Source organism: Leucoraja erinacea, chromosome 13 (assembly GCF_028641065.1).
Source record: "Leucoraja erinacea ecotype New England chromosome 13, Leri_hhj_1, whole genome shotgun sequence".
NCBI lineage: Eukaryota > Metazoa > Chordata > Chondrichthyes > Rajiformes > Rajidae > Leucoraja > Leucoraja erinaceus.
The window spans coordinates 35,548,656-35,563,828 of NC_073389.1; the positions used below are offsets into that span (position 1 = coordinate 35,548,656).

At 42.4% G+C, this 15,173-nt stretch overlaps 1 protein-coding gene across 5 annotated transcripts in view; it reads right to left on the minus strand.

Moving 5' to 3' along the window:
• Positions 1-15,173, minus strand: part of LOC129702860 (rho GTPase-activating protein 6-like) — a 427,624-nt gene that overhangs the window by 116,352 nt on the left and 296,099 nt on the right. The window contains exon 1 of one of the 5 annotated variants that reach the window (XM_055644900.1): positions 13,721-14,215. The exons of the other annotated variants lie outside the window; for them this stretch is intronic. The gene's annotated coding sequence lies outside the window, so the exon portion shown is untranslated. Of the gene's footprint in view, positions 1-13,720; positions 14,216-15,173 lie in introns of those variants that run through there. 5 annotated transcript variants of the gene reach the window in all.

Below are 15,173 nucleotides of genomic sequence, written 5' to 3' on the forward strand. Positions count from 1 at the left end.
TGTCCTATCTGGGACACATGACAATAAACTCTCTTGAATCTTGAAATGGGCAATACGAATTACAGGAGAAATTGTGGTGATAAATGGTTCCAAGGACTATCTCATAAGACTGGCAACAGATTTAGAAAGCCCCAGGTAAACTACTTGAGTTCAGCACAAACAACTAAAGAGAACAGTTTGGAAGACTGCAAGTGCCAATATTCCAGTCCAACAACTGTGGATGAATTGATAAAGAGCAGAACAGAAGAGCGGATCAGGAAATGACCCCTTCAGATAGTCCAGATATGAATGTTACGTTAACTACAGTTGAAACATCAAAATCAACATGAGCAGCATCTTGCACAAAAGAGAATTTTAAAACCCATGATTTACTTAAAGTTATAAATGAGCTTCAAAGATGAAAATAGTGGTACCATAAGTATTTTGTCACTTATGACACACAGTTAAAGAAGACATTTGATTAAACCAAACACAGCTTTCAATGTCTTCCACAAATCACTTGACTGGAGACCAGACCCCATTAGAGTGCACACATTTCATAATGGAAAAAATAATTTAAAGAGGATTTGTTCAGAGTTGATCCTCCAATAGCTGAAACCCACTTTGTGCTCGTTTCAACAATGTTGTAAGTCCTATTTTTAATCACCCCTCAGCACCCACTACCACAAACATACAAGGGAAAGGAAATCACCTCAAATTAGTGCATTCCGTTTTAAAACAGGAACCGGAAATCTCAGAGAGCACCATTCAGTGACTAAAATATCACCGCACGCTGAACAGGTAACAGCTTCAAAACCACATGAGTTTCCAATTCTGCATCAAGCATCAATTCATGTAACTTTTAATAAAGCAGCAGGTCAGCATTATCAATGACCCGCTCCTGAAATATTGGCAAAGGTTGAATAAAATTACATTGGATCCTTCAATAATCCCATTACTTCATTACGTCCAACAGTTATCCCAAATTAAAAAGGCCGTTGTGTGGGTGTATGTGAATTAAGTCATTGTGAATCAATGCAAGATATACTACTCAGAGATCACAAGACAACAGTTTAGATAAGGATATCTTTAACATCTTGTTAAAATGAGCCTCGATCAGCTCTTTGCTCCTCAAGAGAAATAAGATAATTTGCTCTTGGCCTTTAACCCCCATTGCAGGCTTTGCTGGGACTTTGCTCAAATTGATGTTGACATATTTTCCCTCTAACAACCTCCATAAAAGATGGCAGATAGAACATAGAAGAGTACAATACAAGAACAGGCCCTTTGACCCACAATGTCTGTGCCGAACATGATGCCATCTACCTACACAACCCATATCCACCCATTCTCTGCATATCCAAATGACTATAAAAAAGTATTTTAATGGGCTTGTCACACTCGACTACCTACAACTACATGGCGACCCCACTACACCTGCAGGATTATCGATTTTCTCCATGGCGACCAATATTTGGTCGCAGAAAAATTTTCAACATGTTGAAAAATTTGCGGTGACCATACTGAGGCCGCTACTAGTTCCCAGAATGCGGGAACTCCTCGCGACCATGAAGGGGACTCACCAGAGATCACCTTGTCCTCACCTACCAGCCGCCACATACAACAGATAATCCTCCGACATTTTCGCCACCTCCAACAGGATCCCACCACTGCCCACATCTTCCCATCTCCTCCCCTTTTGGCTTTCCGCAGAGACCGCTCCCTCCACAACTCCCTGGTAAATTCATCCCTTCCCACCCAAACCACCCCCTCCCCTGATACTTTCCCTTGCAACCGCAGGAAATACTACACTTGTCGCTTTACCTCCCCCTCGACTCCATCCAGACTAAGCAGTCTTTCCAGGTGAGGCAGAGGTTCACCTGCACCTCCTCCAACCTCATCTATTGCATCTGCTGCTCTAGGTGTCAACTGCTCTACATTGGTGAGACCAAGCGCAGGCTTGGCGATCGCTTCGTCCACCACCTCTGTAGTTTGCATTAACAAACCGATCTCCCGGTGGCTCAGATCTTCAACTCCCCCTCCCTCCCATCTGACCTTTCTGGCCTGGGCCTCCTCCATGGCCAGAGTCAGTCCCACCACAAATGGAGGAGCAGCACCTCATACGTCACTTGCGTACTTTACACCCCAGCGGTATGAACATTGACTTCTCCAATTTCAGGTAGTCCTTGCTTTCTCCCTCCTTCCGCTCCCCTTCCCAGCTCTCCCACAGCCCACTGTCTCTGCCTCTTCCTTTCTTCGGCACAGACCTGCGCCTCATCCACAGCCAGGATCGATCCCGACTCTCCGGCGCTGTCCCGTCCCCACCCGAGTGCCCCCCCCCCAACGGGTGGCCAGAGAGGTCGGGAGTCAGACAGGAGCTGTACCCCCAGGCACACAGCCAGCGCAGAGAAGCAGCGCTAAACCCAGCTCAACTCTGCCTGTCCCGCCAGGTTAACCTGCCTGGGCTTGTGGGAAATATGGCCAGCGCAGAGAAGCAGCGCTAGTGTCTGGTCAGTCCAGGTGGGGCTGTAGGTTAACCCGGCGAGACAGGCAGAGTTGAGCTGCATTTAGTGCTGGATTGAGCCTGCGAAGCCTCGCGCATGTGTGTGTGTGAGTGTGCGCATGCGCACATGGCTGCCAAAAAATTGTGTGTCCCCCTGTCCCCCACAACACATACATCTAATCTGAATGTCCGGTAATGTGGCATCTTGACACCTTTAAATATATTACCAAAAGAACATTTGCTGCATTTATGTCCTTTGGCCATATCTTGTTAGTTGAGATAATGTATTATAATTTTGCTGCATGTCATTGTGGTATATATCATGCCTTGATTGGTGAATATGTTTAGTTTGTGACTTTATTTGAAGCAGAAATATGTGAATGCTTCATTGAGTATAAGTCCGACTGGTAACTACGCACTTCGTCCGAGCACATTATCGCACGGGTCATGCAAGCCATCTTAAATGACCACCTAAACTGTCATTTGGCAACCTAAACAGCTGCCAAGGTTGCCCGGCTGGCAACAGTGGGAAAAAAAGTTAAGCGAGAGCCCTGGCAAGGCTGCTTTGTAGATGTACTATATCTTGCAGCTATGCCCCGGTGGTAATTTTGCATACAAGCATGAAAACAGGTGGTAAGTGGATGCTCTGCCAATAAAACAAATCAATTTAAAAACCTGTTTTTATTTGGTCCTGCTTATTGATTAGCATAATTCAAATTTGCCTGGAGATCCTGTTGCAGACTTCTGTAGATTTCACACAAACACCGATTAACACAATGTTTGTGGAGCAACAGATCTTGACTTCAATGGATGTTATTGATGATGGAAATCCAGAGCGCTCTTGTACATAGTTTGGGGAGGGGCGGGGGGGGAAGTGGTCATAGGCATTATGTTTTAATGCAATGTAGTTGTAAAAAGCATCACATCCAACCCTCCTGCCTCTCTCATCTCCAATATTTAGTGTTGCTACATTTTAATTTGTGGCCTCTATACATTCCTCCTGTCCATGTACTAAAGGGTAAACTTTCCCGGTAAACTTTCCCTGGTTCCTCCACCCTGACCTTCAACAGTAGTGCTCCTCAGGGTTGTATGCTCAGACCCCTGTTTCACTCTCTATATACCCATGAATGTGTGGACAAGTACAATGACAACTCGAGCTTTAGGTTTGCCAATATTACGGTTGTCCACCAAATCAACATCATCAGAACAAGGCATGTGAAATAAATTGGTTGCCTTGTTTCATAGTGCAGAAAAAACATCCAGCTTCTTAACATCAGCAAGATAAAAAACAGTTGGTTGTTGACCTAAAGATGCAGGTGGGGATGAGGAATGGGGATGGGTAGGGGTTGCAGTGGGTGCTGGGGAAGTAGCGAACACAACCACATCCTCTTAAAATGAGCTGCTGAAGAGATGGTTGACAATGTCAAGTCCATAGGCATCCATATTGCCAGCAACCCAACCTGGTTCCTTAACATTGATGCGGTAATTTAGAATGAGCATCAGCACATTTACTTTCTTAAGCATTCGACTAAATTTAGCATGACCACAAAGATTCTCTCTATAGAAGGCCATAGAAGCTATTTTTGCAGGATGCATCTCAGCCTAGTATGGCAACTGCTCTGTTCTTGACTGCCTGAACCTGCAGAGAGTGGTGAACATAGCCCATGCTTCCAGGCTTATCACTGCCTTCCACCCAGTCTATCTTCATGGAGCATTGCATCAGGAAGCTTGGAAATATCTTCAAAGATGCCTCCCACCCTGGCTATTCACTTTTCTCTTCTATCTTCTGGGAGAAAATACAGATGCATGAAGAAAATACAGGAGCTTGAAGGCCCAGACATCCAGACTTACGACAGCTTCTTCCCCACAGCTATGAGGGAGGTGAACTAATTTCCTCTTTCATTGCACCCTGGCAATAAACTAACATGGAACCTACAAAGTGTCCCACAAGCAACAGATAACTAATTTCACACAAGGTCAAAGAATTTCTAGATTATGAAGTTTGTCAATATATTTCAAAACTTCTCTTCGACCTTCAACAGCAAACAAAAGGTGATGCATCTTTAATTAACACCCAGGATCCTCTCCAGCAACCACCTTATTCCCATAAACTGTCTGGAATGCACATCAGTGTACTTGCCACAAAGTTACTATGCAGTTTCCTTAATGAGTCCTATCAGGCAACTTAAGTGACAATCAATCCTCTAATGCAATGATCTATTAACGATTCTCCGAGTTACCATTCATCACAAGTTCCTAAGAAGAAAGCTTTTCCATAATCATCATCTCATCTTATGATCAATACTATGCACCTCCAGAATTCTTTAATACCCAAAATTTCAGAGAAAATTATCTTCCCGCCCCTATTCTAAGAGATCAATGCTGCCAGTTGCCACTGGAGGACTCAATGTAGACCAACTAAAGAATGTAGTTATGCTAATCAGTTCCCACTTCAAGGTTATACATGCCCACCAGTCTCATTTGAGACTGTTATTGACCATGAAAGCTACCAAACAGTGAAATAAACACCCATGAAGGACACAGCTACAGTTGGACGAAGACTCTATATTTGTGCTCGGGTCTTGAATATTGCTCCATCGCTACCTAATCAGGTTTGCAGGAAGCTACAAGGTCAAAACAGGGACAAACATGATGATGTGGTCATTACTACAGTGCTGTTTCCTGGTGTGTGGAACGTGCTGTTATGCAGGCAGCAGTGCAGACAGTGACTATATTTTGTTTTCAAAAAAGGTCAGAATGCTTTGCAGGAGCTGGGAGTTGAAGATGCAAATGTATGCAATTGTCTGAGACATCCTGAGGTCACAGAGAATACCATAAGAATGGAAACTGTTTTGTTTCAGTAGAAAAATAATTTAAGAACCATTTAGATCAATGGCTTTGGGTCAATGAACAGTGAGGAGGGCAAATAAAAAAATTGGTCAAATAGACTGAACTTGAGAAAGCTTCCTACAATTAAGAAAGAAAGCTTTACTCTACTCTGTATAGCAAACGGGGTTGTGCTAAATCTATTTACATACAATACATTAGCTATTTGAAGCATTCCAAAATCTCTATCAATTTCGCAAGCAGTTTAAGAATTATGACATTGTCAGAATGTGGAGACCACAGTCAGGTTTAACACTTTCCCAGGGTATTAATTTTGGTCCAACAGGAGAATGCAACAAATAGACCGCAGTAAACACCTTTGTTTTCAAGTGTAACTTTGAATTGGTGCAGCTTGATGCACTATAAATGGTTCATACTTGAATGACGATAGTGAAAATGGCAAATTATGTCATCTGCCCAGTACAGGCAGTCAGGATGAATGACATGTAGTTGGCACCACAAAAAAAGTTTTAAAGTTCCTGACATGATAGCTGATCAGGAGAGCAATAAAAATGGAATGAAGAAAAAACATAAAATTCAGAGATTATGGGACACCGCAACCAAACTCAAGTGGGACAACAGAGGGATTTGAGGATCAGCTCTAGAATTCAAGAACAGAAGAAGAGCGCTGGTGAAAATGACAGAGCGTGGGTTGGAACACAGACAAAGGTGTTTTATACAAGGAGTTTATGAACCAGACAAGGAGGATAGATGCGTATGGATGAAAGCTTGGGTGCTAATAAAAACAGTTAAGATTATCACAATGCTTTAACTCTAATATAATGGTTAAGATTAAATTTGTCCACCCAAGCTGAATATTGCAGTTGCTGCTGCGTGGCATTTGGAATGGAAAAAGAGCTTCAGAAAATCAGAAAGCAGATATCATCTCTCATACCATGATGTAGTACATTCAAGGAGATATTTCAAGTACTTGTGTGCCATTTTCAAGAACAGCAACTAACATACAGCAATGCCAGGATGCATCCACAGAAAAACAAAACAAAGTTTCCTTAAGAGCATTTAAAATCAAGATATTTTTTTGGATATCTGTGCATTGCTTATTTGTTCATTCAGGACCCATTTTTAACCAATCCTGCAGCTGCTCCAAATTAGCCAGCCAGTCTAGTCTAACTCAAGTGCATTAAGTTCACTTCTGCAGTCACATCCATTAGCATTAGAAACATAGAAAATAGGTGCAGGAGTAGGCCATTCGGCCCTTCGAGCCTGCACCGCCATTCAATATGATCATGGCTGATCATCCAACTCAGTACCCTGTACCTGCCTTCTCTCCATACCCCCTGATCCCTTTAGCCACAAGGGCCACATCTAACTCCCTTTTAAATATAGCCAATGAACTGGCCTCAACTACCTTCTGTGGCAGAGAATTCCAGAGATTCACCACTCTCTGTGTGAAAAATGTTTTTCTCATCTTGGTCCTAAAATACTTCCCCCCTTATCCTTAAACTGTGACCCCGTGTTCTGGACTTCCCCAACATCAGGAACAATCTTCCTGCATCTAACCTGTCCAACCCCTTAAGAATTTTGTACGTTTCTATAAGATCCCCCCTCAATCTTCTAAATTCTAGCGAGTACAAGCCGAGTCTATCCAGTCTTTCTTCATATGAAATTCCTGCCATCCCAGGAATCAGTCTGGTGAACATTCTCTGTACTCCCTCTATGGCAATTTAGAAGGGTGTGAGGGGATCTTATTGAAACATATAAGATTATTAAGGGATAGGACACGCTAGAGGCAGGAAACGTGTTCCCGATGTTGGCAGAGTCCAGAACCAGAGGCCACAGTCTAAGAAGAAGTGGTAGGCCACTTAGAACAGAGATGAGGAAATATTTTTTCACCAGATCTCGTTGCATCTCCCCTTTTCCTAATCGGCCACCATTCAGATAATAGTCTACTTTCCTGTTCTTGCCACCAAAGTGGATAACCTCACATTTATCCACATTATACTGCATCTGCCATGCATTTGCCCACTCACGCAAACTATCCAAGTCAACTTGCAGCCTCCTAGCATCCTCCTCACAGCTAACACTGCCCCCCAGCTTCGTGTCATCCGCAAACTTGGAGATGTTGCATTCAATTCCCTCATCCAAATCATTAATATATATTGTAAATAGCTGGGGTCCCGGCACTGAGCCTTGTGGTACCCCACTAGTCACTGCCTGCCATTCTGAAAAGGACCCGTTTACTCCTACTCTTTGCTTCCTGTCTGCCAGCCAGTTCTCTATCCACATCAATACTGAACCCCCAATATCGTGTGCTTTATGTTTGCATATTAATCTCTTATGTGGGACCTTGTCGAAAGCCTTCTGAAAGTCCAGATATAATACATCCACTGGTTCTCCCTTACCCACTCTACTAGTTACATCCTCGAAAAATTCTATAAGATTCGTCAGACATGATTTACCTTTCATAAATCCATGCTGACTTTTGTCCAATGATTTCACCACTTTCCAAATGTGCTTCTATCCCATCTTTAATAACTGATTCTAGCATTTTCCCCACTACCGGTTAGACTAACTGGTCTGTAATTCCCCGTTTTCTCTCCCTCTCTTTTTAAAATGTGGGATTACATTAGCTACCCTCCAATCCTCAGGAACTACTCCAGAATCTAAAGAGTTTTGAAAAATTATCACTAATGCATCCACTATTTCTGGGGCTACTTCCTTAAGTACTCTGGGATGCAACCTATGTGGCCCTGGGATTTACCGGCCTTAATCCATTCAATTTACCTATCACCACTTCCTGACTTAACCTGGATTTCACTCAGTTCCTCCATCTCATCTGACCCCCGGTCCCCTGCTATTTCCGGCAGATTATTTATGTCTTCCTTAGTGAAGACAGAACCAAAGTAGTTATTCAATTGGTCTGCCATGTCCTTGTTTGAGTTGCCACAGGGACAAATTTTATTTTTTGTAAGATCTTTGTTACCATCTGAAAAACCTTAATCAGAACAAATTGAGCTCATTGAAATTGGGTCCCAAAGTCAACGATCAGGGTACAAATCCCTCCGACAATGCAATGCATTACCAAGCTGCCTCTTGTAAAAGTTATTTTATTTTATTTATAAAAGTATCTTAACAATCTGGATTACCACTTTCATTTAATTTTGGTCTTCCTCAGTTTATAGAATTTTACAAATAGGAGGTGCATGTCAAAAGACATTTTAATAAATTGATTAAGAATGATTTATGTAAACACTAGCAAGATTACAAGAGTTTCTTTGTAATAAATAGCAGATAAAATAATTTAAAATTCTAATATCTATAGCGATTTGTTGAAATTGGATCCTTGAATTATTCCCTGTATCGTCAATGTGCTGACAGATGAAAAGTCAAGTCAGTTTTATTCGTCATGTGCACATAAAGTGCAGTGAAATTCATTTGCCAGCAGCGGTATAATAAAAAAAAAAGAACACACAATACACAATAAAAATTTAACACAAACATCCACCACAGCATTCATCACTGTGGTGGAAGGCACAAAATTTGGTCAGCCCTCTATTTTCCCCCGTGGTTGGGACCACAAACCTCCGCAGTCGCCGCTGCTGGCGTCCAGATGTGCAGACAAGGTAAGTCCAGGTAAGTCCTGAATCGGTGCCTCCCCACCGGAGATCACAGCTTCAAGATGGTGTAGGCCGCAGGCCGGCAGTCGAAGATCTAAAGTCCCCGCCGCACCGCAGCCAGAAGCACGGCAGACCGCAGGGCCGGCAGTCCCAGGCTCCGGACATCGTGCCAGCCAGAAGCACCACAGTCCATGACCTCTGGATGATGTAGACCGCGGGCCGGTGGTCGGAGCTCCTCTCCAGGGATCCCTGGTGAGGGATCCCGCTCCAGATGGTAAGTCCCGCCGCGCCCGCGGTTAGAAGTAGGCCGTGGGCCGGCGGTCGGAGCTCTTCTCCTCCGAGGTCCCCAACGAGGGATCCCAGGCTCCGGACGCTGCGTCAGCTGGAGCTCTGCAGTCCGCGGCTTCAGGCTGCCGCGGGCCAGCGAATGGAGTGCTCCCCTCCGACGACCCCCCACGAGGGCTCACCTGCTCCGCGACAAAAGAGTCCTCGCTGCGCCAGCTGCTGAAGCCCCGGGCGCATCTCTGTAAAAGGCCACACCGATCCTCTATGTTAGGCAACGAGGGAGGCAACATGGAAAAAGTTGCCTCTCCGTAGAGGAGGTGACCAACGCAGTTTCCTCCTTACCCCCCCCACACAGGGCACACAGAGAAACATTAAAAACACACATTGAGACACACTAAAAAAACAAAAAAAGTAGAAAAAACTAACACGCTGCTGGCAGGGCAGCTGGCCTGCTGAGAGAAGGGATGCCAAATTAATATTTTAGATGAATCGTTCAAAGGCAAGAACAAATAACACTAATAAGAAGAAAATGCTGGACACTTTGATCTGAAGCGAATGGTATGTTAGTTTTCATAGTAGGTATGTTACAAAACCTACCTGAATCGTGTCTGAGTATCTGCCCCACCCCGTGTGCGCGATTCTGGCACTGTTTAGAGGGGGCGGGTTTAAAACTCGATTTTTACTAGGCTGTTGCAATCGAAAATGTTCAGCCTAGTAAATCATTAACGGAAAATAGCTGAAAGACCCCGTCGCAAAAGGTATTATTAGTTTTTATGGCCTTGTATAATAGTTATAGTAGTTTAAAAATCACTCTCTCAACCCGCAACCTCTCGCAGCCCCAGGGCTTTATAAAGTAAACAATTAAAGGTATGTACCTTATTTTTACATTAAAAGGGGCAATATAAAGTGTATAGCGACAGGGCTCTTATATCCCGCAGTATTTTTCTGGTTTGAGGGCACAAATCCAGTGCAATGTGAACGTTCTAAACCAGCGCGTGAACCCACTAGAAAGCTGATTTAAATTGACTTTAATTTACGCAATTGAACACTAAATTCCTTCCATTTGGCCTATAAATTGATGTAAATTTTAAAAATCATGTTTTTTATTGTGAATTATTTGTCTATTATTTGGACACTTAGGCTATTTAAAAATGTTAATCTTTATTAAGAGGATAGATGGATCTAGTAATTGAAGTTTGAAATTAGCTACATTGTGCCTAACTAGAGGCTTTAAGTCCTCCAGTAGATTATTTTATATTTGTTTCAGAATGGTCACTATGATAACTGAAAATTTCATTCAGTTCTCTTAATTTTTAAGAAGGTTATGGGCTTTTGACTGATCACAGCTTTTTGGTTATGTCCATAGAAAATCAATAGGGAACAAGATGCTAATTTCCGAGTATGAAAATGGCCATAACTTTTTTATTAGATATGAAGAAATTAGGTGTCAAATTAAACTTATTGTTATGCTTTATCTGATGGGATAAATTGCAGACTTGATTTTTTTAAATCTCAAAATTTTTGTAACTTGCTATTCTAGCAAAAGGATTTGAGTATAGAACAGGGAGAGTTCTACTGCAGTTGTGCATCTTGGTGAGACCACACCTGGAGTATTGCAGTTTTTCTCCAAGGAGGAAGGACATTATTGCCATAGAGGCAGTGAAGATTCACCAGACTGATTCCTGGGATGTCAGGACTGTCTTATGAAGAAAGACTGGATAGACTTGGTTTATACTCTCTAGAATTTAGGAGATTGAGAGGGGATCTTATAGAAACTTACAAAATTCTTAAGGGGTTGGACAGGCTAGATGCAGGAAGGTTGCTCCCGATGTTGGGGAAGTCCAGGACAAGGGGTCACAGCTTAAGGATAAGGGGGAAATCCTTTAAAACCGAGATGAGAAGAACTTTTTTCACACAGAGAGTGGTGAATCTCTGGAACTCTCTGCCACAGAGGGTAGTCGAGGCCAGTTCATTGGCTATATTTAAGAGGGAGTTAGATGTGGCCCTTGTGGTTAAGGGGATCAGAGGGTATGGAGAGAAGGCAGGTACGGGATACTGAGTTGGATGATCAGCCATGATCATATTGAATGGCGGTGCAGGCTCGAAGGGCCGAATGGCCTACTCCTGCACCTAATTTCTATGTTTCTATGTTTCTATGAAACATTGACTCTATTTCTCTTCCCACAGATGTAGTCCGATCTGCTGATTATTTCCTGTACTTTGTGTTTTTATCTTAAATTTCCAGTATTCACATTTTTGACCTACCAAAAAATAACACTAATCTGGCTCAATCAGAAAACTAAACATTGCATCAAGAATGTGTCATGTTTTCACATATGTAACACAACAGGCTTCCATGGGGAGTAATGATAGTTTCTAAGGTGATCCATCATTTCATTGGCATCTCTGAACCTTATGAAATTGGGAAATGTGTTGGCGTGTTTCAACTCATTGTTTCGGCCAAGTGGATTGTAAGTGGTTGACCACCTTTAGATGTAATTAAAGATGACTCTAATCATTGTGTAATTATTGATCAATGATTACCTTAATGTCTAATTACGATTCCACCACATGACCACAATGACTTATAAAACATCAGAAATGTTGGGTTTGTGTATCAAGTTGGCAATATTGCAACATATATCTATAACCCAAGAAAAATATCACACAAGTTTGAAGAGATGGACATAAGCCACTTCCCTCTGAATGGGTCTCACTGAGTGTTCCCTGCACAAGTTACTGAACAAAACTATTAGCAATCGCACAATGTTTTGATTCCCCATCACCACATTTGCTTACCATAGATACTGGCAAGATCCAAATCTAATACCTAATCTGTGCCAAGTGTGTAGATCACACCCAAATGAACAAATGTAGCAATAGATTTAGCCTCAGCATTTCAACTTGTTTCCCAGATATACTTAACTTTTTGTTGTTGTTTATTATGGGTTTTGCAGAGTACAATGTTTACATATCTATTGTGCTGCTGCAAGTAAGAATATCATTGTTCTGTTTCGGGCCATATAACAATAAAACGTCTGAGGCTTGCCACTCCTGACGTTAATAGTAAAGGATAGAATTAGGTTTCCCCTGCAACTTCACCGAAATCCAACAATTTACCAACTCTCACTATCCCAATTGACAAGATCCCAATGCACAGGGATCCCCGATAGAGTTAACATCGTCGTATGGTGTAAAGAAGAGGGTTAGAGAAAGAAAGAGAACTTAAACTGTGCAAAATAGATTATTTCCAGTGGTTGCATGAAATAGCTTCTCAATTCTTAGAAAAGAGAACTTTTTAAACTGGAACATACGATATACATAGTTTGTTCCACACAACTATGCAACACTCTGCAAGTTTAATTAGCAGTACAGTAGAGCACCAAAAATCCAGCACACTTGGGACTTGATGTTGCAAGATTACAATTGGATGTTATTCCAATACAACACATTTTTATCATGCTCAACTGCATCATTGTTCACAGACCATTATGTGGCTATTAAGGAAATCTTGTTGATATTCAGTGTCCCAATATTTTGTAGTGCAAAAGGGCCAGAAGCACGTAATTAAGCACAGGAAGCCATTCATATTGTGACTGTTCTTCCTTCCACCATATATTCCCTTTTCAAATATCTATTCAATTCTATTTTAAAGGCTAATTCCACCCATGTTTCACACCGATAACGCAACTTGTGGTTGCAACAGCGATTAGCAGCAACGGGTATGTTTAGGTCCCCCATCAAGTAATTCCTCACTTCTCTGGATAGAGAATCGGAATGAAACATCTGCAAAGGCACTGTCATGGTAACATAGGGGTAAACATTACTTCACATAAGTTGACACGTCGTTTTATTGGGCTAGGAACCACCGCCAATCACCCACTGATAAAACAGACATTTCCCATTTAAAGTTCAAACTTACATTTACAACGTCGCAACTAAGAGAAGGGATATGACAGTCCGGGGATGTGCCAGGGAAGTTGAAGCTGGTCATTTTTGAAGGTACATGATAAACACAAAAATACACAGTATACCACACCATCCATAAATACCATAAATAAAAAATAAATACCTTACCTCAAAATTATAGGCGTATAAACACTAAAGGAGAAAACGAAACATGTGAATGCAAAGAAAGATGATTATACAGACACTTTTTAGTAGGTTAATTAGCCACGAGCTAACCGCAACACCCTGTACCTGTCCAAAAGTAATGCTTGGGAAGGAATTGCAATGCTGGTTTACACCGTAGACACAAAAAGCTGGAGTAACTCAGCGGGTCGGGCAGCATCTCTGGAGAACATGAATTAAGAACTAAATGAATAAAGGTCAAAACCGAAACGTCGCCTTTTCTTTTTCTCCAGAGATGCTGCCTGACCCACTGAGTTACTCCAACTTTTCGTGCTTATCAAAAGTAATTACTTATCAAAAGTAATTCCGTCAAACTGGATAATGAACGCAATTTTAAAAGTAACAAAACAATTCCCACCAAATGTATGCCAGCGATCCAAGTTTCTGCCTTTTAGCTCCGTTCTTTTAATCCCATTTGCACGAAAAGCGGCATCCAACACAACTGAAGGTAAGACGTCCCTTTAAGAGAGGAGAGGCAGCGTCTCCACGTCAAAATTAGCCATCGGATTCTACTCGCGACTGTGCTCCACGTCCCATAGGTTGCTCCGGGTAAACATATAACGCTTCAGCGGGCAGTCAGAGCATCGGGCTTCCTCGCTCTCCGAGGCGGCACGGGAGGAATTGGGGTGGGAAAGAGAGAGAAACTTCCGCTGTCTCACACTGCGATTCAAAAACTTGGGGGGGCAAGACAGCTTTTGCGGGCGGCAGGCGAGGCTCCCCTCTCCCGTGCAAGTCCGGAGTTGGTTGTGGGGGCGGCGGCCGGGCAGGAGCGCGCCTCCCCTCCCGGGCCAGCGCGCGCCCCCGTTGCCTATCAAACTCCCTGGCGGTCTTTCCCAATGGATGCAAGTCTCTGCCTCTCCCTCCGCTCCTCGGTTTACTCTGGTCGTCGTATCTCACTGCACGATACTGCTCCCCCGCTCGTGTTCGCAACTCTGGACCCTTGCCCTGACTACTCTCTCTGATGATGATGATGATGATGATGACTTGGCCCTCCCAAGCTTTGTGAAATTTGCAAACTGAAGCGCGGCGAAAACGTCAATTTATCCCCCCCCCCCAAATCGCACCCCCTGGTCTTCCAAAACACTTCGTTCGGCTCCACTGTTACTTCAACAGCTAGTTTCCTTATTAGGAGTAGAGCTCCAAAGAGCCGTCCGTGCAGGCATCGAGTGACATCCCTCCGAGGAGACGGTAATATATGTCCTTAAAGGAACGCGGGAACAATTGAGAGTACAATAATTAGCAATGTTACAATATTTTGAGATTTAAAAAATCAAGTCTGCCATTTATCCCATCAGATAAAGCATAAAAAGAAGTTTAATTTGACACCTAGTTCACTTTCATATCTTCAGTATTAAAAAAGTTATGGCCATTTTCATACTCGGAAATTAGCATATTGTTCCCTATTGCTTTTCCATTGACTTAACTCAAAAGCTGTGATCAAGGACAGTCAAAAGCCCATAACGTTCTTAAAAATTAAGAGAACTGAATGAAATTTTCAGTTATTATCGATTGAAGCATTCTGAAACAAATATGAAACAATCTTACTTGGATGACCTGAAATTAAACTATATAATTAGTTAGTTACCTAATTGTAGCTAATTACAAAATTTAATTACTAGACCTAAACATCTATCAATTTCTTAAGAAAAGGTTAACATTTTTAAATAGCCTAAGTGTCCAAATAACATTCACACAAGAATTCACAATATAACATGATTTTAAAATCTCATTGTCATGTATTTATAGGCCAAATGGAAGGAATTTAGTGTTTAATTCCCGTAACTTAATGGCCATTTTGATCATCTTGCAAG